At 41.5% G+C, this 26658-nt stretch overlaps 1 long non-coding RNA gene and 2 other non-coding genes across 4 annotated transcripts; all 3 read right to left on the bottom strand.

The window, feature by feature from the left end:
* Positions 1 to 9903: 9903 nt before the first annotated feature.
* Positions 9904 to 11843, bottom strand: LOC118905106. Of its 2 annotated transcripts, none has more exons than XR_005022165.1 (6): positions 11781 to 11843; positions 11188 to 11245; positions 11007 to 11084; positions 10846 to 10920; positions 10461 to 10531; positions 9904 to 10240 (listed from the first exon to the last, which is right to left on the bottom strand). It is a non-coding gene; the product is annotated as an uncharacterized LOC118905106 (long non-coding RNA). The 2 variants fall into 2 exon arrangements; XR_005022164.1 differs by having other exon boundaries at positions 11188 to 11406; positions 11781 to 11819.
* On the bottom strand, positions 10339 to 10409 carry LOC118905578. The gene has a single exon (XR_005022282.1). It is a non-coding gene; the product is annotated as a small nucleolar RNA SNORD50 (small nucleolar RNA).
* LOC118905579 lies at positions 10664 to 10733 on the bottom strand. The gene has a single exon (XR_005022283.1). It is a non-coding gene; the product is annotated as a small nucleolar RNA SNORD50 (small nucleolar RNA).
* Positions 11844 to 26658: the final 14815 nt, after the last annotated feature.

Here is a 26658-nt window from a genome sequence, read left to right as displayed (position 1 = left end):
TAAATAATTTAAATACCAAGTAAATGGCAAGTTGAAAATTGCATAGGAGACAGTTTCTTATATTTGGATTTCACGGAATCTAAGTTTAGTAGGTTATATTTATTCTAAGTTAAGAAGAATGTTCAAAGAAATTTGAGGTACTATTATATGAATCATCTATTAACCATAAATCTAGAATAAACATTAATATGGATTGAGTGTATTGTACTTCCTGAGATATGGCTATTTAGTAAGATAGACAACAATACTATGGCCAGGACTGATATCACTAGTTGATAGAAGTGTTTTTTTAAAGTGTATATAACAAGCTCGCCTCCCCAAGATGCCACTGAAGCTGAAGTGATAAATCTCGTGTTATTTTATTCATGTCAATAATTAGCTTTCTAGATTTTGTTTGTTAGACTCACCCAAGGAACTCTTTTTTGATAAATTTATTTATTTTGTTTTTATTTATTTATTTTTGGCTGCATTGGGTCTTCGTTGGTGCACGTGGGATTTCTCTAGTTGTGGCGAGCATCTTGCGGTGCGCAGACTTCTCATTGCAGTGGCTTCTCTTGTTGTGGAGCACGGGCTCTAGGCGCATTGGCTTCAGTAGTTGTAGCACGTGGGCTCAGTAGTTGTAGCTCACGGGCTCTAGGGCGCAGGCTCAGTAGTTGTGGTGCACAGGCTTAGTTGCTCCAAGGCATGTGGGATCTTCCCGGACCAGGGCTCAAACCCGCGTTCCCTACATTGGCAGGCGGATTCTTAACCATTGCGCCACCAGGGAAGCCCCAAGGAACTCTTTTGGGGGAGCCTGATCAGACAACTTGCAGATATGTGACATTATTGCACAATGGAGAGTGCCAATATCTTCGGATAAATATATCATCTTTGTTGGAAAGAATTATTATATCATCTTTGTTGAAAAAAACATCTTTGATGGAAAAAATTATTTATTATAAATATATCATCTTCGTTGGAAAAAAAAGCATATTTCCTGCAGAAAGTGGATTTTCAAGTAGCATGTTGTTGACACGACCCCAAAACATCCAGTCAGCCACTTAGACTCTGTTCCCTCTCTTTTTTTTTTTATGTTAGCCAACGTGGATGATCACTGCTGGTACATTAATTCAAGAGATGTTACAAAATGGTGATATTCTGTCAATCTTTTTCAGTTACGAACTGGGATACATCAATAAAAAACTTTCTCACTTTCAATCTGATTATCTGTTACTGCAGTTGGTGTTGGAAAGTCCCTTATTTGCCAGTTCTGAAATTGATAAGTTGGTTCACTAGCATCTTCTAACAGCATCAAAATCAGGTTTTTTTTCTTTTAAGGTATCATTATGAATTCACAGATTTGAACATATTTTATGTATCTCAGTCTATTGTAGTTATCATCCTTGATAATAGTCAACATTTCCATATTTGGACAGTAGGAGATGCTCCAAGTTGGCTCCTGAGTTCTTTTCACACAACCGCAAATGTCTGATAGCTTTCTTGCTCTCCTACTATATAGCAAGATGCAGAAGGCTCATCTCGTACATTTCTTGCCTCAGCTCCGTAATCAGTCATTTCTCCAATGAGCCCTGTTTTCTTTTAATGGTAAATGGTAGAGACTACAATCTGGGCCATAGGGGTAGGATTCACAGGTTTTCATGCACATGAATTCATACTTTCAGTTTCTGTATTTCCTTTTACAGGGGTTCCCATTTTACTCAGAGCAAAATTCTTTCAATGACCCATGAGACCCGACATGATCTGCGTGCCGTGTTTCTTCTCTTTAACATACATGCACCTGTCTTTGGGCAACTGTCCTGGGAATGTGCCCTTTGCTCAGATATGTCCATAGCTCAATCCCTCACTATTGTCTTTGCTTAATCTCACCTTCTCGTTGAAGCCTATCCTGTCAACTCTATTTAAAAATCACAACAGTATTTACCTCCCTCCCCAAATCCACTCCCAATGTCCTGTGTTCTATTTTCTTTTTCATGTCGCTTCTCATTCTCTCACATACTTTATAATTTCTCACATACTTTATAATTTATCCTTCTTTTCCTCCTCTTAAAATGTAAGCTCCACAAGGGCAGGGATTTTGTTCATTTGGTTCACGGCTGTATCTTCAGTGCTTAGGACAGTACCTGCACATGGTAGCTATTCAGGACCTATTTGTTCAATGAACAAATGAGTGAAACCTTAGGATATTTCTGAATCACCCCACACCTAACCTCTCAGTGTGCCTTGATCTTCAAAGGAACAGACTGAATATAAAGCAAACAAAACTTGGGATTTCCCTGGCGGTCCAGTGGTTAAGACTCCGTCCGCGCTTCCACTGCAGGGGTGGGGGGGCGGGTTCGATCCATGGTTGGGGAACTGAGATCCTGTGTGCCAATTAAAAATTAAAAAAAAGCAAACAAAACTCATCAAGAAACTGAGCTTTATTCAGATATGTGGAAACAGGTCCATGAATTTCACAACTATCTTGACATTTCTGGGTGTGTGGTCAGACTCTGAGCAATGTTTCTGCATTCATTTCTGAAGCAGAAATGTAATTTAAACTGCGAGTCTACATCAGTGATGAAAATAAAAAATCAGAATTGAGATGTACCCCCAAAGAATACACCTTACTGTTGCCCCAGAGAAGTTTAGTCTGCTTAAGGCCTATGTTGCACTAATGTAATTAAATTGATCAACCATTAGTAACAGGCCCCAAACTGTACTTTTGTATAAAAATAGTTGATTAAAGTTATTTGGTTTGTACGATCTTTCCCATTCCCATAGATTAATGAATTCTGAGGAAATTTAAATTTTTGCAGGAAAAATATTGGGGCACCACACTATCAGTGGATTGAGCACTGGACTGAGAGAGGGATAGAAGGTGTTGGTTGTCAACTTGGTCATTTACTAGCTGGGTTACCTTGGGCAAGTCAAGAATCTGAATTTAGACTTAAAGCGGTCTTTGAAGTTGACTAGGGCCAGCCTCCTTCCTCCAGCTCACACTGATAGGAGACTGTGATAAGGAGACAGTACATTCTGTTATTGGAAAGTTCATTTTTAGGTTGCAGTTTGCCTCTTTTTATTTATTTCATTGATCTCCTTTGTGTCTTCCAAAGAAACACTTCAGTTAACTACTCCTCTGGGGAAGGTATTTAGTGGGATAAGAACACCATCTCTTGATTTAGACTGCCAGATTTTCAATTTAATTCCCTCACTTCCTATGTGACCTTCATTAGGTTACTTTTCTTTTTTTTTTTTTTTAAATTTCAGCTGCTAATCTTTTTTCTTTTTTTTTTTTTTTTTAGTGTGGCCGTTATATTAACATTTTTTTCTAAATTAATAGTAATCTTTATTTATTTATTTTTTATATATTTATTTTTGGCTGTGTTGGGTCCTCGTCTCTGCGTGAGGGCTCTCTCCAGTTGCAGGAAGTGGGGGCCACTCCTCATCGCGGTGCGCGGGCCTCTTCACCATCGCGGCCTCTCCCGCTGCAGAGCACAGGCTCCAGACTCGCAGGCTCAGCAGTTGTGGCTCACGGGCCTAGTTGCTCCGCGGCATGTGGGATCCTCCACGACCAGGGCTCGAACCCATGCCCCCTGCATTAGCAGGCAGATTCTCAACCACTGCGCCACCAGGGAAGCCCATTAGGTTACTTTTCTAAGTTTGTTTCCTCATCTGTAAAATTGGCCTAATCATAGTACCTACCAGATGGGATTATTATTAATATTACTATTATTCCACATGAAGTACTTTCAAATACCTAAAAATAGTCATCATGCCTTCCCTTGATTTTCACTTCTTCAGGTTAAGTATTTCCAAGTCCTTAGAATATTCTCTAGAATGACATGGTTTCCAGAACGCTTGTCTTCACCCTTAGGTTGCCCCCTAGTTTGTCACTGTTCTTCTTAAATGTGGCACCCAAACTAAAAAGTCTATATTATAGTGTGCAAAATACAGATGATGACGAAATCATTCCTTACAGTGATCTAGACCTTAAGCAGCCTATATATATATATATTTTTTTTTAAATTAATTAATTAATTAATTTATTTTTGGCTGTGTTGGGTCTTCGTTTCTGTGAGGGCTTTCTCTAGTTGTGGCAAGCGGGGGCCACTCTTCATCGCGGTGCGTGGGCCTCTCACTATCGTGGCCTCTCTTGTTGCAGAGCACAGGCTCCAGACGTGCAAGCAGCCTATATTTTAAGTCTCTCAGTTCACTCATATATAAATTGTGTAAATACTAATAATGCCTACTCCCTGAGTTACTGTAGGAGAAACCAAGACGATGTATGTTAAAGTACTGTGGAAAATAAAAGGAACCATAGAAGTGTCAGCCATTATTTTATACCGAGTATTTTTCATTAAACAGTGAAATCATGATAGGTATGACCTATCAGTTACCAAAGGTGTTAAGTTAAAAATTTTTTGCAATCTTAATGTTCATATAGAACAAGGAAATTTTACACTGTGAAATATCTAGTAAGCCTAAATCATTTTTTGTTATATGAGGTAATTATAAAAAAACTAATTCCATTTATGTTAAAAGTTTTTCCTGTGAACCATAAGACTTCAGATAAGATTCACTTTATAAGATAGTTTAGGGCTTCCCCGGTGGCGCAGTGGTTGAGAATCTGCCTGCTAATGCAGGGGACACGGGTTCGAGCCCTGGTCTGGGAAGATCCCACATGCCGCAGAGCAGCTGGGCCCGTGAGCCACAATTGCTGAGCCTGCGAGCCTGTGCTCCGCAACAGGAGAGGCCGCGATAGTGAGAGGCCCGCGCACCGCGATGAAGAGTGGCCCCCGCTTGCCACAACTAGAGAAAGCCCTAGCACAGAAACGAAGACCCAACACAGCCATAAATAAATAAATAAATTAAAAAAAAATTAAAAAAAAGATAGTTTAATTTCTATTTCTAATTTTTTTTTTTGGCCACGCTGTGCAGCATGCGGGATCTTAGTTCCCCGACCAGGGATTGAACCTGTGCCCGCTGCACTGGAAGCAAGGAGTACTAACCACTGGACTGCCAGGGAATTCCCTCTAGTTTCTTTACTGAGATTTTTTTACTGAAAACTTATCTATTTCTTAAATAACTGATCTTGATGTTGAAACAGGTTGTAAAGCTTTGTGAGTGGCAGCTGTTTGTTATTATTCAATAAGAAAGTGCATTTAAAGAAAAAAAAAAGGAAGTGCATTGTCAATCCAGTTTCAATGTAATACGTAAAAACCTAAAGGGAAAATGTATAAAACCAGAGACATTACATTGCATGGACTTTTTTCATAGTTATTACTCATAAATCTTTAGCCAAATATAAAGTCCCCCAATTATAGCAGTGGCCATTTATCCTTCGCTTCTGTCTTAGTCTATTAGAGCTGCCATAACAAAATACCACAGACTGAATGGCTTAAACAATAGAAATTAATTTTCTCATAGCTCTGGAGGCTGGAAAGTCCAAGATCAAGGTGCCGGCAAGGTAGGTTTTATTCTGAGGTCTCGTTTGGGCTTGTAGGCAGCCACCACCATACTGTATCCTCACATGACCTCTTTCTTGTGGGTGCACATGGAGAGGGAGAGAGAGTGAGCTCTCTGGTGTTTCTTCTTACAAGGACACTCATCCTATTGGACCAGGGCCCTACCCTTATGACATCATTTAACCTTAATTACTTCCCCTGAGGCTCCATCTCCAAATATTGCCACACTGGGGTTAGGGCTTCAACACATGAATTTTGGGAGGACACAAATATTGAGTCCATCACAAGTTTTCAACTTTTCTCATTTCTTTTATCTTTTGGAGAACTTAGATCATACCATCATTGCCCACCTTAAATATACATACTGAATTCCATTTAATTAGACAAATTTGTAATGGGATTCATTACATTGTATACTAGGCACAGAGTTTAAGAAGTGAAAGGGAAGTTTCTCCTTGAAAAGAACACACTATAGGGCCAGAGGGATAAACACTAATTAGAAATACAACTGCTATGGGTCATTTTATAGTATAACTGGAGAGGATCTTATTTTACCTCATTTTCATCATCTTTCTATAGTACATCCGATCTTTGTTATTACCTGGGACAGTTTTCTAGCAGTCTAATTTTTTCCCCTAATCAACCTGGATCTCAAGGTCAATTTTAACAACACTTTCATCTACACCCTTTATTGGCCCATCATGGCTCTGCTCCTCCTGTCCAGTTTATCCCTAATTTTGGATTTATCCACTGATCTGTTTTCTGCTCCCACATGGATGAGCCCCACAGAACAGTAGTGAAGAATTATGTTGATTAACTATTACACTTGGTAATTTTCAGCCTCATCAGGCACTTTAGCACCGCAAGGCAAACCTCTAACTTGTCTGTAGTCAACTCCACTTCTCCAAGTCCACAGTGTCTGATGAAAACCCTTATCACTTCGTAAATTCCTCGTCTTGTTCTCTCCGGAAGACCACTTTGCAAAGTTGTCCTTGGATATTAACTCCTTCAATTTTATGCTGACCAATGCTCTGCATTAAATACAAGGCAACCTCCAGCCTCATTACCCCAAGCAACTATTTGCTTAGCTTCTCACCCTTGTTTTCTGGAACTCCTTGATTTTCTATCTAGTTTGTTTCAGATGTGGCAGTTGAACTTCACAACAGATATCTGCTTCCCAGTTTTTGTTTGTTGATGCAAAATCATCTTTAGGATTTGAACTAAACCTGGAATGTCTTACTCCTGGAATGTCCCAGGACTCAACTCTTGGACCACTTCTCCATTTGTATTCACTCCCTTGGTGATCTCACCTTATGGCTTTAAATATACCATCCACATGCTGATGACTCCCAATTTTATTTCTCCAGCTCAGATCTCACCCCATATCTCATTTGGATATCAAATGCCATCTCAAACTTACCATGTTCAAAATCAAGCCTCTGCAAAAAGGTGCTTTTGGGAGAGATGGATTTAACCACTATCTTGATTGCAGTAATGGTTTCATGGGTGCATACTTACACTCATCAAACTGTACACTTTAAAAATGAACCATTTATTGTTCTTTAACTGTATTCAGTAGTTAGGAGGCAAGGGCACATCCAGTTTCCTGACCTCAGTAATGCACTGTATTTATAAATATTATTTTCTTCAAATGATGAATTCTATTTGTATTCTGAAATGCTTTTTGCATTGTTAATACTCCTTTGAAGGGAACTAGAATCAACTGAGTAAGCATAACTAATGTAAAGTTCCCAAGTACGTTGGATTATACTGTACTCCATGTGGGATTCTGCGAGATTAAATCTATTTCCTGTTATAACTCAGCTGCATGGTATGCCAGGACCTCAGAGATGGACTGACTAGTGGTCAGGGGGGAAGAGGCCAAGACTTGTGAGAATGAGACTGAGTGGTTCTCATATTGGAAAGGTACCTTTCCCGACCCCCCACCTCAAAATAGTCCATAAGATTTTCAAAGCTTCATGGCACACTTATATTTTGACCTGATTTCTGTACATACCCCAAAATGTAGAATCAGTGAGGTGGAACAATGCCGGAGGCAGTGGCAATATTCATGAGGTAATTATAAATACTATGCTTTAAATACTATTTGGATCTGGAACCAAGCTTTTGGGAGGAAATATGGGAAGGAGGGTCCCACCCCCAGGGAGGAGGAATCGACAAAAGATAAGCAGACTATTCTAGTAGGCTGGGATTCAAAGGCTCTAAATTTAATGGGTGAACTGGTTTAAAAATCATGAAACAGCCAAAAGCTTTCACACAGGCTGGGCAAACAGCAAGGATTATGAAGTGTATAATCAGTTCAGAGGGCACTTGATTGGGAAGCCAAGTGAGGTGGATATTGGATTTCTAGTAATAGAACTAATTTTAGAAAACACCAAAAGGTAGGATTGAGCCTACTGTATTTTAAGATAACCTGGAGGCATGGTGTTAAGCAGAGAAAATATTGGCTCACATCACACACATGTAGACTCTGTTCTTTCAATCTGAAACCAGCCCTAACCAAGCAGATCCTGGTCTATTTCAGTCCTATTCATTTAGGTCTTTAGGCTTTTGATTTTTAATCTATGCTGCCTCTCTAAGTTGCAGGTATGTTCTGGAAGGTAAATCCCTTACCCAGATAACAGCTTAAGGTCCCTGGTCTTAGCTAGTAGTTAGTTGCCTATTACCCAGCTAAGTCAGCATTCACAAATCAGAAGGCCAGTAGAGTATAACAAGACCTCTGCTGTGCGAAAGAAAAATGCTACTAAGTCAATCGGTAATTTAAAAGGAAGCTGGCTATGTTGAGCTAAGTTCCACTAAAATTGTACCTTTTTGGACCCAACTCTCATCTCTTGTCAATTGTGTACCCTGCAAAATCAGTAGGGCTCAATAAGTGACTATGTCTCTTCCTGCTGAAAACATGTCAAGTTTCAGGGAATTTGAATGATAGCTTTTTTTAGTTCTCTGTTGCTCAAGAAGCTTGGGGTACTGTAGCATTTCAGTCTTATCCTCCACCTTATTTGTCCCACATCTATCCATCCAACTGATGCCTAAATTCTCAATTTACCACCCTCAGCATACCATCTGTGGTTGGTGTCTCCTACGCCTAAATTTATCACTTGTTCAATCTCCTCAGTTCTTTGCATCCCTGTATCTTGCCTTCTTTCTTGGTACCTTGTACAACTATTGATGTGACAGAGGACATAGTAAATGTTTTACCCTTGACCTCCCTGGCAGAACCTAGTATAGTGCAATGAAGTATACATACATTATAAGACTGACTGGGAGGGAAAGGAGCAAAACCAGAAGGGACTGAGGGAAAAGAGGTCAAAGGGCTCTAAAGCCAAGTTTTATTCATTTCATGCCTTGTTTTGAAGGGACTGATGTTTGCCAACTCTGACAAAAGGGCAGTTTTCTCTGCAAGTTTTGTGTAGATCCCAATTGGTCTTTAATCGTTCACTGTTCGTTTAACATTTACTGACAACCAAGTGCCAGGTAGTTAAGCTATCTAGGTACTTAAGATGTCAGTGTGTGAAACAGATCTTATCGAGCATGTTGTAAAAGTTCCAACCAAATAAAGCGGGGTAAGGGAGATCAGTGATCAAGGGTGCAGATTGCAGTGCCAATGTTTCCTCATTTCCAAATACACATAAGTGCAATAAAGAACAATGTAACACAATGCTGTACAAGGAGGTGGTTTACAACTGCAAGAAACATTTTCAGAGCCCCATTTTTGTACACTGTCTTAATACTTGGGCCAAATTTACTATGTGCCTGACCACTACAGGCTTATCAGTCTCATGAACCTGACTGAGCTGCATGGACCCCAAATTGAATTCTCACTGAGGCAGGTGAACATTTTAAGAAAGAGTTCATTATAAGGTGACAAGAATATTGGCACTCTGACTTTGACATTTAAATATGGGCTTGGGAACAACTTATTCATGCAGCTATTTAGGGAAAATGATTATGCATGGAGCCCAACCACCTTGGTTAGATCAGATGCTATTACTGTTTACACTAATCCATTCTGTACAATGTTTGACCACTTTTAACCCAGATTTTATCAATGACCTTCCCTCATGACTCCTGATTGTTATGCTGTGCTCTCTTCCTTAATTTTCAGCATTACTCCTCGCCATTTTTAGCATAAATACCCTTTCATATTACTATTACAGTAGGACTAAATAGTCCACAATTCAGCTAGTATACTGATCGTTTTGATGCCTGGCTTTCCCTCCCCTTGCCCCAGTCATAGGTCCTCTCTGCTTTCACCTCCATTAATTCAGTAATACTTAGTACCCTGCACAAAGCCAGGGTTTTCCATATCCCCTTGTGATCCTTATGATTGCCAAACCAAGTCATCTCCCCCTACTAAGGATTTTCCCACAATAGTATAAACTTTCACTTGGCTGTATTTACAATTATACATTTTAAATTCAGACAGGTGACCAAAGGCTAAACATTCACTCAAAATTATTTAATTACAAGGCTGGATAACTGAAAAAGAATTTTCCATTAAAAACAGTTTCAGAGCTAGAAAGTATCAATAATATACTGGCTAACAGGTTACGACTCTAGGGCAGTGACATGATTAAACAGAAATGGCTTGAATCTTATGGATGCATTAATCTAGATTCGATGTTGGCTCAGAAATCTATTTACAAATGCAATTTCAAAATTAAAAAAAATAATCTGTCTTGAGTTTTGTTTTCTTTCCGTGTCCATAAAAGGAAGAGCTTTTCCTGATCACCAGTTTTTCATACAACAGACAAGTAAATCTCGTGGCACTAGCCCTAGAAAAGGAAGAACATTTGAGATTTACAAGACTATCAACATCTCAAGAACTTATTTAAAGGAATTTTCAAAAATACTGTCGTCCTTATATTGGTCTATCTCAGAAGCCAGATCCGTATAAGATTTTTTCAACAGAAATTCAGGTTCGGGATAGGATCATCATAGATAAGACCAAGGACACAAGATTGACTGATTGTTAAGCAAAATATCTCTACTCACAGACATGTTTACACCTTAGGAACTTCATGGCAAACTGGCCTCTTTCAATAGGCAGACAGCGACCCCTGTCACTGTTGGCAGAGAAAAAAAACACTAGTGTGAAGTAACAGTTTTTCCCCTAAAAGAGGCATAAGCTAACAGAAAACTCAGTTACAAAATCCAGGCAACAAAATTTTGTTATCTCATAACTGCATATTGGTCTTATCTCAGAAGCCGAATCCGTACATGCTTTTCTTCAGGTAATCCGCTTCGGGATAGCTTTCTTCATTGATCAGACCAAACTCCATTAAGCTCTATCACACTGACACTTACCATAAACCAGAGCAGCATTAAAAGGCAAGTACTACGGAATGCTATAGTAGATGTTGTAAGCCACATAACTTACTTTCAAATGAAGCTGTTAATCATCAATCGGTGATGGTCATAGCTTCATTAGTATTCATCGACCTGCAGGATGCTCCTTCGAGGACAAAAAATTTCTCATTTACTCTACATGTGGACTAAACACATGCATACTCAAAGTATTAATAGGAGTCCAACACACACCTGGTAAGATTGTCAGGTTTTAACCAAGTCATATTCCAGCAAACCTTCTCCCATACGTTTTGGAACTTTCCTTTGTATCTAAAAAAAAGAAGCTTAATTTCAAATGATGCTCCATCATCGTTTCTGTAAATCAACAGGTTTACTCCTTCGGTTTAAAAACTAAGCCCCCAACAACCCTTACCTCAGCCTCTCCACATAACAGCTCCGTTGCACCGAAAGCCATTGTTCTTGCGGGGAATCTATTTAAAATTAAGCATTCTCACAGAATGTCATAGTTCAAGGTTTTCAGCACTAAACTCCTCCCCTTCAATAATCCTATTTGCACACAGCGCCACCTGGGCACAATACAACTCAGTCTCACGCCGAGTCAGGAGCTGCCCGTTTTGAAATAACTGTTGATCTGGCCAAGGGAGAAAAACACCCTATCAGAGGCCTCTCGCTCTTAACGTTAAGGGTAACCCCCCGCCCCCAAATCCCAGGAATGTTGTCTTCTGCCGGCCGCCTCCCAGGCTCAGTCAGCGGCTGCCCGGGCGTAACAACCAGGCCGCGCGCATCGCCGCGGCCTCCAGCGGCCGCCTCCGCACGCCTAAGCTCGAAGCCGGCCGCCACCACGACTCGGGACACGTGGTGGCCCGGCGGCGTGTTCCCCACGTCCAAGTTTTCATCACCGCACTCTAACCTCCAATTTCTGTAATCGTTTCACCGTACTGCAGCCCCCAACCTAAGCTGCGCCGCCCGAGGTCGCTCGGACAACCGCCCACAACTCCCGCTTACCTAGCACCACACGGCTCCTCCCAAGTCCTGACGTAAAAGACCGAGCGGTGTCGCCAGCAGTTCCCTATATAGTCTCTCCCGAGCCGGAACGAGGCCGCTCCTCCCTCTCGCATCTATTGGACGCTGTAGAGTAAGGGGGCGTGGCCGGCTCCTGCCGGGAGGCGCGAGAGCGCGCCAGGCGGCTCTTTTCTTTCGGGGGCTCGTTCCGGGGCGTGGTGCGCGCACTGTCGCTCCGCGGCGCGCACGCCCAGCCCGGGGCGCGCGCCCGCTGGCTCGCCGCTGTCCGTCGCTTCCGAGTCTGGCTCTACGTGGCGCGGGAGTGGCGCCAGAATTTAAACGAACGGCCGCCTTTGCAGGCGAGGCTACCACCTACCCTGAGCCAAGTCTGCCCGCGACGGCTGGGGCGGCTCGGGGCCGGCAGTGGACTTGAGTGTAGCAGTGGACTTGAGTGTAGGGCGGCCTCACCCGGTGACCCGCTCGAGAAGTCGGGCTGGCTGGTTGGCTGGCGCCTGCGGGAGTTGACGCCGGGCGGCCCTTGCACGCCGGGAAAGAGAAATTGGCGGGCAGAAGTGCTCGGGTGAAAAAAGTCTGTGAAAGCACCGTGTTTCTCCTCCGGTCCACAGCGAGAATGCCGCGCGTCTCGGGAGAGCCGGCCCGCCGCTCGGCACGCGGCCCAGCTGCGCTCCGCGGGACCCGCCCCACCCACACGCCGCCGGGCGCAGGGCGCTGCTGTTACGCTGATCCGCCCAGAGAGTTCTCCCCGAGACGGGAGACCCGAGAGGTAAATCCACTTCCTTGGTAGAGAACACCGAGGCCTGAAGTAGCTAAGTAATTTTCCTAAATTCACACAACCAAAAAAAAAAAAAAGGCTTTGCTTTTTAAATTTTTTTTGTACTAAATTCATTATAATGCATGCAGGAGAAAGATTAATTTGAGAAATTTCTCAGAATGCTTTATCCAAACGACACTTCAATTCAGTAGCAACGATTGCATTAATTAGTAAGTAGGCGTAAATATACGTACGTATATTGCACACACGGGAGCACGCGACATTAGAACATTTTGGCATTTGAAAATTCAGGTCTTCATAGCACTTAACAACTAGTTATTATGTACGTGTGCGTTTGTTTATTGTCCTCCGCCGGTGCACCGCTCTTTATTTTTCTGCCTTAGAACAGTGCCTGGCATAAAGCAGGTGGTCAGTAACTACTAGTTGAATAAGCGAATAACAGGAACCTAAGCGATGAAGTGTTTACTTGGCTGGGCGTTATGTAGATTTGAAAATAACCATTTTGTAACGCACAGTGTAAATTTGCATATTCATCATATTAAAAAAACTAAAACAGTACAAAAGGATATAAAAAGCAAAGTAAAAGTTCCTTTTCATGTCGCTGGGAATCTTCTCTCTGCTATTAACAGTAACCGATATTAACAGTTTTTGAAACTTTCTATGCACATATATGTACGTATTTTTTCACATGCAAATAGGATCTGTGTCCTTTTCTGCAACTTGCTTTGCCCCCTGGTAAATATCATAGACATCTTTCTGTATCAGTACATAGAGATGACCTTCTTGCTTATAGCCTGCATAGTATTCAGTTGGATGTGTCATAGTTTCATAACTTTCCAGCTTTTCACTATTTCAAATAGTGCCGAAGTGAATTATAGGTATATCATAGTGAGCTTGTGAGAAGATCTGCAAGATCGATTTCTAGAAGTGAGGCAACGGTTATGTGCACTTAGATTTGTGATAGATATTACTTAATTGTTCCCAGCTTCCTCCCATTCCCATAAAATGGTTGTGTTGTGATTATATTTTGAAGTGTGTTTTGCTAATTGAGAAACATGTATGACTATTATGGGATGGCCATTGTCACACAATTGAAACCGAAAACTATTACTCCCTTTGTTCTCTTTGAATCACTGTTTGCTGTGCTGAAGACCCTTAAAATCATCTGGTCAAAAGCAGTATAAAACAATGATTCTCTACCCTGACTTATCAATTGAATTACTTGGAGAGATAAAAAGTATCAGATTTCTGGTTCCTAACCTGGAGCTACTAAAGCAGAACATCCAAAAGTGGGACCCAGGATGCATTTTAAACAAGCATCTGGGACAGTGCTAACAGGAATATAACATAAACCACAAATGTGAGTCACATATGTAATTTTGAATATGCTAGTAGCCACTTTTAATTTAAAATAGTAAATAGCATCAGATGAAATTAATTCCAGTACATTTTATTTAACCCAATAGAGCCAAAATATTTTCATTTCAATATATGATCAGCATAAGTTATGTACTCGGTCCTTAAAATCCATTGTATATTTTACACTCACAGCACATCTCAATTTGACTGCCCATATTTCAAGTGCTTCATTGCCACATGGCTAGTGGCTGTTGTATTGGACAGCCCAGGTCTAGGGTGATTCATATACATATATAAGTTTGAGAACCGCTGTATTAGGGTAAGTGCAGTACTGCACATCTGATATATATTCCAGTCTTAAAAAAAAAAAAAAAAGACTCCCATTTTCCTTTTAACTCATAAACGGATAACTCTAACAAATGCAGTGCAAAATGAAATGAATTTAGAGCCTGATTAGTGACAACACTGCCCTCCAGTGAATGTGGCTGATGACTGTAAAGTCAGTACATAATTCATTCAAGACTTTTATCTCTTCAAGGAACAGAAAAACATACTGAGGGATGAAGCCAACAGTTATTGCTCCCACACCTAAAGCAGACAAGCGAAATGCTACCAAATATTTCAAGTGAGTTAAGAAAGACCATATAAAGATCAGAACTGAAATTAAAAGTATCCTTGAAGAATTTAGCATACTGAAAACAACTCATATTCTGTTGCAAACTTTCAGATAAGATCATCATTTTAATCATTTTTTTTGGAAGAAATGTTCACTGAGCCCCTGGTGCATGCATTGTGCTTCAGGGAAGGTTAATGTGAATACACAAAAGTCCTTGCCCTTCCCGAAAGAGTTTATACTTTAGTAAGAAGTAACCACCCAATTTTAGACACCTGTGCTTTATTTTTTTTCTTTTGTTTTAATTTTTGCTGGAATATAGTTAATTTACAATGTGTTAGTTTCAGGTGTACAGCACAGTGACTCAGTTATACATATATGCATATACATATACATATATACTCTTTTTTATATTCTATTCTCATATAGGTCATTACAGAGTATTGAGAAGAGTTCCCTGTGCTATACAGTAGGTCCTTATTAATTATCTATTTCATATATAGTAGTGTAGACACCTCTGCTTTAAAAATTAGACATTCATTAAAGACTTTTAGGTAAGATTATAGTGTGAACCAAATAGTGTTTTAGGAAGAGTTTGGAGAGAAAAAGCAGTGTTTAGAAATTTAGTGCAATCATTTAGATGAGATATTGTGAGGGACACCACTATAATTTTGGCCATGGAGATGGAAGGCAGGGAAGAGAACAACGTATGGTGAGAACTTATGTGCTATTAGGTTCTTGTATGCATTGGATCATGTAATCTTCAAAACAATCCTGTTGTATACTTTAGAGATGCGGAAAATGAGGCATAGAGATCTCGGTTAACTAACTTCCCAAGTCCTTCTGACCCTAGATTCATAATCCTGTCCCCAGAACATGCTGTGGCTGTGTTGAAGGAAGAGATGGTAGGATGTGATGATCTGTGGGGGAAGAGGAAGTGGAGTGGAGCCTAGGCAGGCAAGAGAATGGCAGCTCCACTGACAGGAAGAGGCAAGTCAGGAATGACTGATTTGGGAGCAGGAAAAAGAAGATTCAGTTTTGGTTGTGGTAGATTTTGAGGGGAACGTTTGGTTACATTTGTCCAGTGGACCATCAGAAATGTAGAACTGAAGCCCCAAGAGAAGAGTTGGGGCTGGAGAAGGACCATTTGGCAAACTAATGAAGATGATGAGTGAAGTCATGTGCACAAATGAGTGTGGGGAGAAAAGAAAAAAGGGCCAGCAGCAGTTGCCTAAAATCAGTACCGTAGTGTGTGCAGGTATCCTGCAGTAGATAGCATTTGAACACATAGTCAGTACACTTAAAGAGCTGGTTAGGTAATGAATGTATGAGAAAAAAGTTCACATTTACAGCTTTTGGTTAAATCATGGGAAACATATGTATGCCAAGTTAGGTAATGTAAACATAATTAACTTATTCCAAAGTGGGAAAAAAGTCAGCTTTCAGAAATAAGAATTATCTGATAAGGGATAATATCCAAAAAATATAAAGAACTCACACAACTCAGTAGCAAAAACCCCAAAAAATCCAATTGAAAAATGGACAGAGGATCTGAATAGACAGATTTTTCCAAAGAAGACATACAGATGGCCAACAGGTATTGAGTTGACCAAAAAGTTTGTTCAGTTTTTTCCGTAAGATGGCTCTAGCAACACTTAGTTATCTTTAACTTCATTCGAAACAATTTTATTAGATTGTGTTGTGACAGCTGTCATATCAGCGTGCATTTAAAAAAGCTTATCAAAATTAGTGAATTTTTGTGTAGCCATTTTAATATTGAAGATGGAAGAAAAGCTACATTTTTGGCATATTACGCTCTATTGTTTCAAGAAAGGTAGAAACGCAACTGAAATGCAAAAAAAGATTTGTGCTGTGTTTGGAGAAGGTGCTGTGACTGATCGAATGTGTCAAAAGTGATTTGTGAAGTTTTGTGCTGGAGATTTGCTGGACGATGCTCCATGGTCTGGGAGACCAGTTGAAGTTGATAGCAATCAAATCAAGACATTAATTGAGAACAATCAACGTTACACCACTCGGGAGATAGCCGACATACTCAAAATATCCAAATCAAGTGTTGAAAATCATTTGCACCAGCTTGGTTATGTTAATCACTTTGATGTTTGGGTTCCACGTTAAGCGAAAAAAACCTTCTTGACCATATTTCCACATGTGATTCTCTACTTACACGTAACGAAAACATTCCGTTTTTAAAACAAATTGTGATGGGTGATGAAAAGTAGGTACTGTACAACAATATGGAACGGAAGAGATTGTGGAGCAAGCGAAATGAGCCACCATCAACCACACCAAAGGCTGGTCTTCATCCAAAGAAGGTGATGTTGTGTGTATGGTGGGATTGGAAGGGAGTCCTCTATTATGAGCTCCTTCCAGAAAACCAAACGATTAATTCCAACAAGTAGTGTTTCCAATTAGACCAACTGAAAGCAGCACTTGACGAAAAGCGTCTGGAATTAGTCAGCAGAAAACGCATAATCTTCCATCAGGATAACACAAGACTGCATGTTTCTTTGATGACCAGGCAAAAACTGTTACAGTTTGGGAAGTTCTGATTCATCCGCCATATTCACCAGACATTGCACCTTTGGATTTCCATTTATTACAGTCTTTGCAAAATTCTCTTAATGGAAAAAATTTCAATTGCCTGGAAGACTGTAAAAGGTACCTAGAACAGTTCTTTGCTTGAAAAGATAAAAAGTTTTGGGAAGATGGAATTATGAAGTTGCCTGAAAAATGGCAGAAGGTAGTGGAACAAAACGGTGAATATGTTGTTCAATAAAGATCTTGGTGAAAATGAAAAATGTGTCTTTTATTGTTACTTAAAAACTGAAGGGACTTTTTGGCCAACCCAATACATGAAAAGATGCTCAACATCACTAATCATCAGGGAAATGCAAATCAAAACCACAGTGAGAAATCACCTCACACCTGTTAGAATGGCTGTTCTCAAAAAGGCAAGAGATAAAAAATGCTAGTGTAAGGTGGAGAAAAGGGAACCTTTGTGCTCTGTTGGTGGGAAGGTAAATTGGTACAGCCACTATGGAAAACAGTATGGAGGTTCCTCAAAAAATTAAAAATAGAACTACCATATGATCCACCAATTCGACTTCTGGATGTTTATCTGAAGAAAATGAAAACAGTAACTCAAAAGATATGTGCATCCCCATATTCATATCAACATTATTTACAATAACTAAGACATGGAAGCAACCTAAGTGTCCATCAGTGGATGAATAGATAAAGAAAATGTGGTATATATATACACGATGGAATATTATTCAGCCATCAAAAAGAATGAAATCTTATAATTTGTGACAACCTGAATGGACCTTGAGGGCATTATGCTAAGTGAAATAAGTCAGACAGAAGAAGACTAATACTGTATGATCTCACTTATATGTGGAATCTAAAAAGAAAAAAAGAAAAAGAAAAGAGAAGAAAAAAAATCCAAGGTCAAAAAGACACAGAGACCAGATTGGTGGTTGCCAGAGGTGGGGGATAGAGGGTGGGTGAAAAGGATGAAGGGGGTCAAAAGATAAAAATTTCCAGTTATAGGGGCTTCCCTGGTGGCGCAGTGGTTGAGACTCTGCCTGCCAATGCAGGGGACACGGGTTCGAGCCCTGGTCTGGGAAGATCCCACGTGCCGCGGAGCAGCTGGGCCCGTGAGCCACAATTACTGAGCCTGCGCGTCTGGAGCCTGTGCTCCGCAACGAGAGGCCGCGATAGTGAGAGGCCCGTGCACTGCGATGAAGAGTGGCCCCCGCTTGCCACAATTAGAGAAAGCCCTCGCACAGAAACGAAGACCCAACACAGCCATAAATAAATAAATAAACATACTTAAAAAAAAAAATTTCCAGTTATAAATAAGTAATGGGGATGTCACATACAGCAGGGTGACCATAGTTAATAATACCGTACTGCATATTTGAAAGTTACTAAGAGAGTAAATTTGAAAAGTCTCATCACAAGGAAAACAATTGTGTAACTATGTATGGTGACACGTGTTAGCTAGACTCACTGTGGTGATCATTTTGCAATATATACAAATATCGAATTTTTATGTTGTACAGCTGAAATTAATACAATGTTGTATGTCAATTATACCTCAAGAAAAAAATTTAAAAATACGAGAATTAAAGAATCTTATCTCTTAATGTTCATTTTTCCGGTGTCTAAAACTGAACTGTCAGTGTACTCTAGGTTTCGTTGCAGGACAGACAACTGTAAATTGAAGAAAATCTTGTGAATACTTCATGAAATAGTAGAGTTTAACTTAAGCACGTGAAATAGTAAAGTTAAAGAGCTACATCAGGGGGAAAAAAATCACATATATCTGGAAAAGTCAAGGCGGCAGTTTGACACATGAGCCTGAAGTTCAGAGGAGAGGTTAGGGCTTGAACGTCATTGGCATGAGTAAGGTATTTAAAGCATGACACTGAGTGAGAGCATCCGGGAAAGAGTATAAATAAAGAGGAGAAAGCCCAGGACAGACCCTTGGAGCACTGCAAACTTTCGAGTTCCAGCAGAGAAGGAAGTGCCAACAAAGGAAACGCCTTGGGGGGAAAGCTGGAGAGTGCGATATCTCAGAAAGAAAGTGGGGAGTTTCAGGGAGAGTTAGGTCAATTAGCATGAATGTTGAAAGGTCAAGTAAGATAACAAAAATGACTGTGGGGTTTGGCCACATGAGGATCACCAGTGAACACAGTCTCAAGTGGAATAGGGATGATGGAAGCACAGTTGAAGAGGACTGAGGAGTAAGTGAGGTGAGAAGGCAAAAATGGGTCTGTAGCTGGAGAGGGTTGTAAGAGTGAGGGACTGCTTTTTAAATGAGAGATACTAGAGCATCTTTATATGTTCAAGGGATTGATTTAGTAGAGAGTGGAGATTTATGATGCTGGAAAAAGAGGCAAAAGTTATAGGAGCAAAATCCTTGAGAAGGCAAGAGGAGATCCTTTCCAGAATACAAATGGAGGTCTTTGTATTTGTTAGAACAAGAGATAAGGCAGGTGTAGGGAAAGGCAGTCATGCATAGCCTGTTGACCCTTGCATAACTGCATAAGAGCATGCGTTGGGCCTGGAACGTTTTCTTACATGGAAATAAGTCCTCACAGCCTGTGCTGGGCATGATTTGTACTTTCTTTGTTCTGCTGTAAGCATGTGCATCGTATGACACCCGGCCAGCCCTTCTGCTATAATCTATTCCTGGTGGGGAGAGAAGGGGGTCCTTCACAAGCACAGGAGGGGTATGTGTAGACCGTCTTCCTGCATCGGCTGTGGGGCAAGATGCACTGGCCATGGGGGAGCCATACTCACTACTGAGGCTGATCTTGCTCTGTCTGTTCTCTGCGTGAGTGAAGTGTTGTTTCATCCAGTGCCTGTGTGAATTGTGTCTTTCTTGGCAACTCTGATACCTGCAAACTCTGCAGCGAGAACACAGCTTGGTGCTGCTGCTTCTGGTGGTAGGCAACAGGTGTCACTTGCTTGACAGTTTGGTGCAGTGAGCAAGGTCACCAACAAAGTATACCATGGCACAAGGTTCATCAGCGCAGCCATCCCAGGGTGGTGCTACCTCCCTGGGGGGATGACCTCCCTCTAGCTGACTGGGGATAAATGAGATGTTGACAGTCTCCTTGTCAACAAGGATAAACTGGTGTGATAGACAAGGGCAGAATGCAAGAGGTGGGCCCTAAAAATTTTTGGAAAACTAGCCTAGCTTCTGGCCACCTTCACACTCCTGCACCAGCCCTTAACTTCCACATGCAAGGGGTTGCAGATGACACCCAAGGGGAGTCAAAGGCCCCTGTGTAGGAAGCTCCTCCTGATTTGGGTTGTTTATATTTTACCCCAAGTAAAGCTTGTTTTCACTCAACACAAAACAAGTCATGGTGTTGCTGAAAATGTAACTGATGAAATGAGGTCCTTCTCTGAGAATGAAATACGAAAACTGAAAGACAGATATGAGCAGAGGCCAGGGGGAGTCTCATGTGACTGGGATGGTGCATGTGGTTGATTAGGGGGCCTGGCAGACTTAAATATCTCAGACTGAGTGATGCAGTCCAGGGAAGCTAATCACTGACCCCTGGCTGCAGTGTGTTTTTGCCCACATGGAACAGGGCAATCAACGGGGCAGAGAAAAAGATAAGCCCATGTTGCTCTTGATCTGGATTGCCAAGAGTAAGAGCACGGTATTCCCAACAGTAGGGACTTCCCCAGGACTAGGAGGCCCTGGAAAACCACTCATAAAGCCGTAACTGCATTTCAGGTGAAAGCCGTAGATGCTGACTCTATGACCCTGACCCTGGGGATGTGGATGATGCAGTGGAGTCCTTCAGGTGACAGGGGGCTCTCCAGTGGAAGGCCCCATTAACCCTACAGTTGTCCCCTAAAATGACTATGGGACAAGAAATAGAAAAGCTCCACTGAAATGTCCTGTTTGGGATGAAAACAATAGAATGATTTCAGTGGTTTCCAACAACTTGGGCTAAACAGATAGAAAACCAACAATGGGAAGCCATGCCCAGAGGCCAAAAGGGGAACTCAAGGGAAGACAGAGGAGGAATTAAGGAGAGAACAGGGTTGACCCACAGCAATATGGCTTCAGTTTTTAAACCTGGATAGACAAAACAAAAATTGATGAGATCCCTACAGAAGACTTCTACCAATGCTATTGGACAGAGAGAGGTCCCTCTAAATTAGAGGTTAAGGCTCTAATCCCATATTCCCATTGTGATAGCTCAGCTGGTACAAAATGACTCAGACACTCTCCACGCACTCCAAAACAGACAAGACTCCCTGAACCCACTAGCTAAGCTGGTGGTGGTAATGGACAACCAAATAGCCTTGATCTGCTGGCAGGACATCATGGCATTTGTGTTATTGCCAACACTTGTGTATATATCAATAATTAAGGAAAGGTAAAAACTGAGCTGGAGAGGATCCATGCTCAGGCAGGATGATTATCAGCTGTATACCTGCAGTCCCCCTAGACTCTTTTCAGAAAACTCTTTAGTTAGCTTACTCCAGACACTTGGGGTTCTTGATTAGGGACCATCCTTGAGGGAGGTCTGATCACCCTCCTGGGTCTGGTTCTCCTTGTGACCCTGATGAACTGCTGTCCCAAAATAACATGGAGCCTCTGCAAGTAAACTGCATCCATATGAATTGTTCAGGGGCCCCACTGGACCTAGTTCCATCTCCAAATTTGGGGGCGGAGGGTGTTCCTACCATGTTTGATGTGTTTTATCTGCTATTTCAGTGGCTGAGCAAGGGTTGGGGGCTGGACTATTGGGAAAGACAGTTATGTATAGCCTGTTGACCCTTGCATGGCTGCATATCATAGGACACATGGAATCGTTTGGGAATATCTTTCCCTGTTCTGGGTTTGATATGTAATTCTTTGTTCTACCTAAAGTGTGTGCATGATATGGCACCTGGCTAACCCCAGCTATATCTGAACCTGGTGGGGAGAGGAGGAGGTCCTTTACCTGCAGCACAGGAGAGGTGTGTGTAGACCATCTCCCTGCATTGGCTCTGGGATAAGATGTGCTGGCCATGGGGGACCGACACTCATTATTGAGGCTGATTTTGCTCCGTCTCTTCTCTCTGTGAGTAAAGTTTGGTTCCATCCAGTGCCTGTGTGAATTGTGTCTTTCTCGGTGACCCTGACACCTGCACACCATGCAGGTTGACATCCTGGGACTGCTGCTCCTGGTGGTGAGCAACAGATGTCACTTGCTTGACAGCAGGAAGTAGAGGTATGGATAATGGAAGTCATTGTTTGTATTTTCTCAAATAACTACAAGGCAAGGTCATCAACTGAGAATGGAAAATTGGGAAGTATAAGAGGTTTAAAGAGAAAGGATGTGTGAAATTATCAGCATGCAGAGTAGAAAAGCAGGCAGACCAGGGAAGTGAAATAGGATTGGTTGGCAGTGTGGAGTGCACATGAAATTTATGGCCGTACATTTATTGCGAGTAAAGCTGTGAACTTTCTAGAAATATTCAGACATTTGGATGCTGGCATGGAGTAGGTGGGATTAATTGGGATAACTAGGGCTAAAGCTTTGTCAGGCAAGATAATGAAGGAAGAAAGGACTGACTGAGAGAGTTAAGGGTGTTTACAAGGAAATGATCTGAACAATTAATAACGAAATATAAACTGGGTAAGAGGATCATCTGTAGTGAGAAAGTGATGGTGTCCATGGACTGGAGGTTTCATTATAGCCAAAGAAGAGCTGCAGTGGGAAGACTAGAAAAGACAGGAAATGGGAGGATTAGAAAGTAGCATTCTGGAATTTGAGCTTTTGGAGGTACTGTAATTGTTGGTAAAGACAGGGTCAACAGTGTTACTGTGGGAGTGGGTGGTTGAGGTGGAAGGATGAAATGATCACTGTGGGGAAGGAGGTTGGGGAGCTGAGAGTCTAAGGTGTCAGGTGGGTCATCACCATGGATGTTGACACTATAATTGATGAGTAGTGGGAATAAAGACTACAAATCGTGCTAGAGTCATCAGTGAATGAGGGGGTGTGACCCAAGGGTTTGAAAGATGACAGTAACAAGGAGAAAGAGCTAGTGTAAAAATATGCTGCCCTACTTCAAAGATTATGGGGCTTCTTTAATTTATTTATTATTTTTGGCTGCATTGGGTCTTCATTGCTGCGCGCGGGCTTTTCTTTAGTTGTGGCGAGTGGGGGCTACTCTTCCTTGTGGTGCGCGGGCTTCTTATTGCAGTGGCTTCTTTTGTTGTGGAGCATGGGCTCCAGGCGCGTGCTCTTCAGTAGTTGTGGCGCACGGGCTTAGTTGCTCCGTGGCATGTGGGATCCTCCTGGACCAGGGCTCGAACCCGTGTCCCCTGCATTGGCAGGCGGATTCTCAACCACTGCGCCACCAGGGAAGCCCGATTATGGGGCTTTTGTAGGAGGAAAGAGGGAATAAGATTTGGGAGCTACGATAAAGAGCAAGGGGAGCACCCCTCCACTTCCGAGTTCCATGGGTGGTTCAGTTTGGGACAAAGTTTGAGATGTTTGGACACATCCAGTACAAGATTCCAAGTATGCAATTGAATATTCAAGCCTAGAATTTGGGAGAAAGATGAAGGATGGAGATACGCATTTAAGATTTGTACTAGAAATTTATCAGCTTTTGGCCACCTGACATCCACAATGATCCCCCTTCTTCCAAGTTCTTTTACTTTTTCGTGGATCTGTCTTTCATTTACTCTCAGCTCATATTATTAATATTTGGATGCAGTTACACGACTCTCAGCTCTAGAGTAGGGCCTGACTGGCTTAACCACCCAGTAAATTCTGCCACCTAGCCTTAGTGACTGGCCTGCAGGTGGAAATGACCCAGTTGGAGTCAATGAGAGTAGACTTGACTCTTGTCCAGCTGTTGGGAAAAAGAAGCTTTCTCTTTCCTTTTGCATATTGAGCATAGAGGATGTGAAATCTGGGAGTGCTGCAAACACCTTTTGAACACAAGAGGAGAACCTATCTGAGAATTAAGTCAATACACAGAGGGCAAGAGAGTAGAGCTGAGCTGAGAGGCAGAGAGAATTGGGTTGTAAGGATATCATTTGAACATAATTGATTCCTGTGGCCCTGGAGTTTAGCCATTCCTCCATAGAAATCAGGTTGTGTTCAGTTATCTATTGCTGCGTGATAAACCACCCAAACTTAGTGCCTTAAAACAAAAACAGTTCTCAGTTTTCAAGATTCTGTAGGTTGACTGGACAGTGTTTTGACTGGGCTTATTCATGCTGAGGCATTCAGTTAACCAATCTGCTGGGGGTGGGCTCAGCTGGCACAACTAGGATAGCTGGGTGTCTCTTTCCACATGGTGTTTCATCCCAGGCTTCTTCATGGCATGGAAGTAACAGGGCAGTATTCCAAAAGGTTACCTATTAAGCCTTTGCTTATATCATGTATGCTGACACTCCATTGTTCATATGAAGTCATATGGCCAAGCCTAGAGTTAGTATGGAGGGGGTACCCAAGAGTGTGGGTACTGAGAGGTGTGAATAGTACTGAGAGGTGTGATTCATCAAGGCTATTACTATAATGATTTACAACCACCTGTTTCTACTGATTTTTAGACCACTTGAAGCTCCTCCATGGACTGAAGTGATATATCAACCTCAGTTTATCTCATTAAAAAAATCTACTGTGTTAAATATCCTGTATATCCCACTCTAGATCCACTCTTTAATCTTCTCCATCGTGCTTTGTGCTCTGGGAGGCTGCCCTAAATGGACTGCATCAATGAATTCCCTTGTCCTCTGGCTTCCCATTGGTTTGGTCCAATAGGGAACCCCAGCAGGAGGTCACAGGGAGGAGGGGGTTGCTGTTGGCCTCCACTGAACGGAAAGCTTCTGTTACGGTGGCCCTCTCCACTCTTCTCTTTCTTCCCTTGCCCCTTCAGGCACAAGAGTAGTAAAGCTCAACGAGGCTCAGAGTATTATTTTATCCTTTTGGTTTTCCTACACGTTGTCCACCTTGTAAATAGTCTATTTATTGAAGTTTTCTCTAATTATCCATATGTTTCCTGTTGGGACTGTCAATAATATTTACCTGTACAATCCTGTTTTAATGAACTAGGATTAAGTGCATTTAAAAGTACACATGTAGGGACTTACCTTGTGGTGCAGTGGTTAAGAATCCGCCTGCCAATGCAGGGACACGAGTTTGATCCCTGGTCTGGGAGGATTCCCACATGCCACGGAGCAACGAAGCCCATGCACAACTACTGAGCCTGCGCTCTAGAACCCACGAGCCACAACTGCTGAGGCTGTGTGCCACAACTACTGAAGTGCGTGCGCCTAGAGCCCATGCTCCGCAACAAGAGAAGCCACCGCAATGAGAAGCCCGCGCACTGCAACGAAGAGGAGCCACCAACTCGCCGCAACTAGAAAAAAGCCCGTGTGCAGCAACGAAGACCCAACACAGCCAAAAATAAAAATTAATTAATTAATTAATTAAAAAAAAAGTACACATGTACTCATATATGTGATAAAGAATATGCTTATTTTGTCAACTTTGCCAAAGTGAATTAAGCTTTTGATTTCTGTATACCAGCCTGACCTTAACTACCCCTTTTACTTCAGCTTCTCACAAGCAAATTATAGGCAGTATTAAATAAGATGTTTGCATCATTCTTAAGCATTGTTTAGAATGGCTGCAAGCAAATGATTGCCTAGAAACTGGCTGGGAATGCATATAATAATTGAATTCCATACCTTGTCAGTAAATTTTATACACTTGCTGTTGGTTAGTTATCATTTTATAATGTCTTGAGGGACATAATCCTAGAATCCTAAATCCTCAGAGTAAGGTTTGCAACCATTTCACCCTTTAGCTTTACAATACACAACCATGTGTTATTTTTAAACTCTGGTTTTAGAGAATTTCATAATTCTCTAAATGACAAACAGCTAGATGACAAACAGCTATTATAGATTTCTTAAAGGTATTTTAAGAGGATGAAATTGTGGCCAAAGTTCTGCATGTTATTAAATTCCCAACACACTACAAAGTGTTGCCAGTTATTTTTATCATACAGCAAATGTGATGACTGACTATATTTTGTAAGTACTTCAGCTATTAAGTATCAAATGTCATGAGTGGTTCAGTAATTTCTTAAAAACAAAATTAAAGTGGAGTTGGAAATGGGCTACAGTGTGTGGCTTCCTAGATGTACATTTTTACTTTGCTCTTGTCACACTATACTTTCCTGTGATATTCTGGTTGGTCTATTTCAGGTGTATGGAGGAACCTGAAATGCATGTACTGTCCTTCAATGCCAGTGCATTGCAAGGCCATGGATCAGGAGACTTTAGCTCAGAACTGTTATTTAATAGCCGATGACAGAGAGAATTTTTCCAACTCGTATTGTGTGGGTAATTAGACCATGTCAACTTTGTGAAATGATTACACAATGAGGGTTTTGAAATGGAAGGAAAGAGTTTACTTCTGAGAGTTACTTATGTATAAGAATAGAAAATAAAAGATAACCTTTTAAGAAAGACACACTGGAAATCAACTTTAAAAAAAAAATTAATTAATTAATTAATTTTTGGCTGCATTGGATCTTTGTTGCTGCCC

The sequence above is a fragment of the Balaenoptera musculus genome, chromosome 12 (genome assembly GCF_009873245.2).
Source record: "Balaenoptera musculus isolate JJ_BM4_2016_0621 chromosome 12, mBalMus1.pri.v3, whole genome shotgun sequence".
Classification (NCBI taxonomy): Eukaryota; Metazoa; Chordata; class Mammalia; order Artiodactyla; family Balaenopteridae; genus Balaenoptera; species Balaenoptera musculus.
Note: the sequence above shows the minus strand (reverse complement) of the source record. Positions and strands in the feature narration are given on the sequence as shown.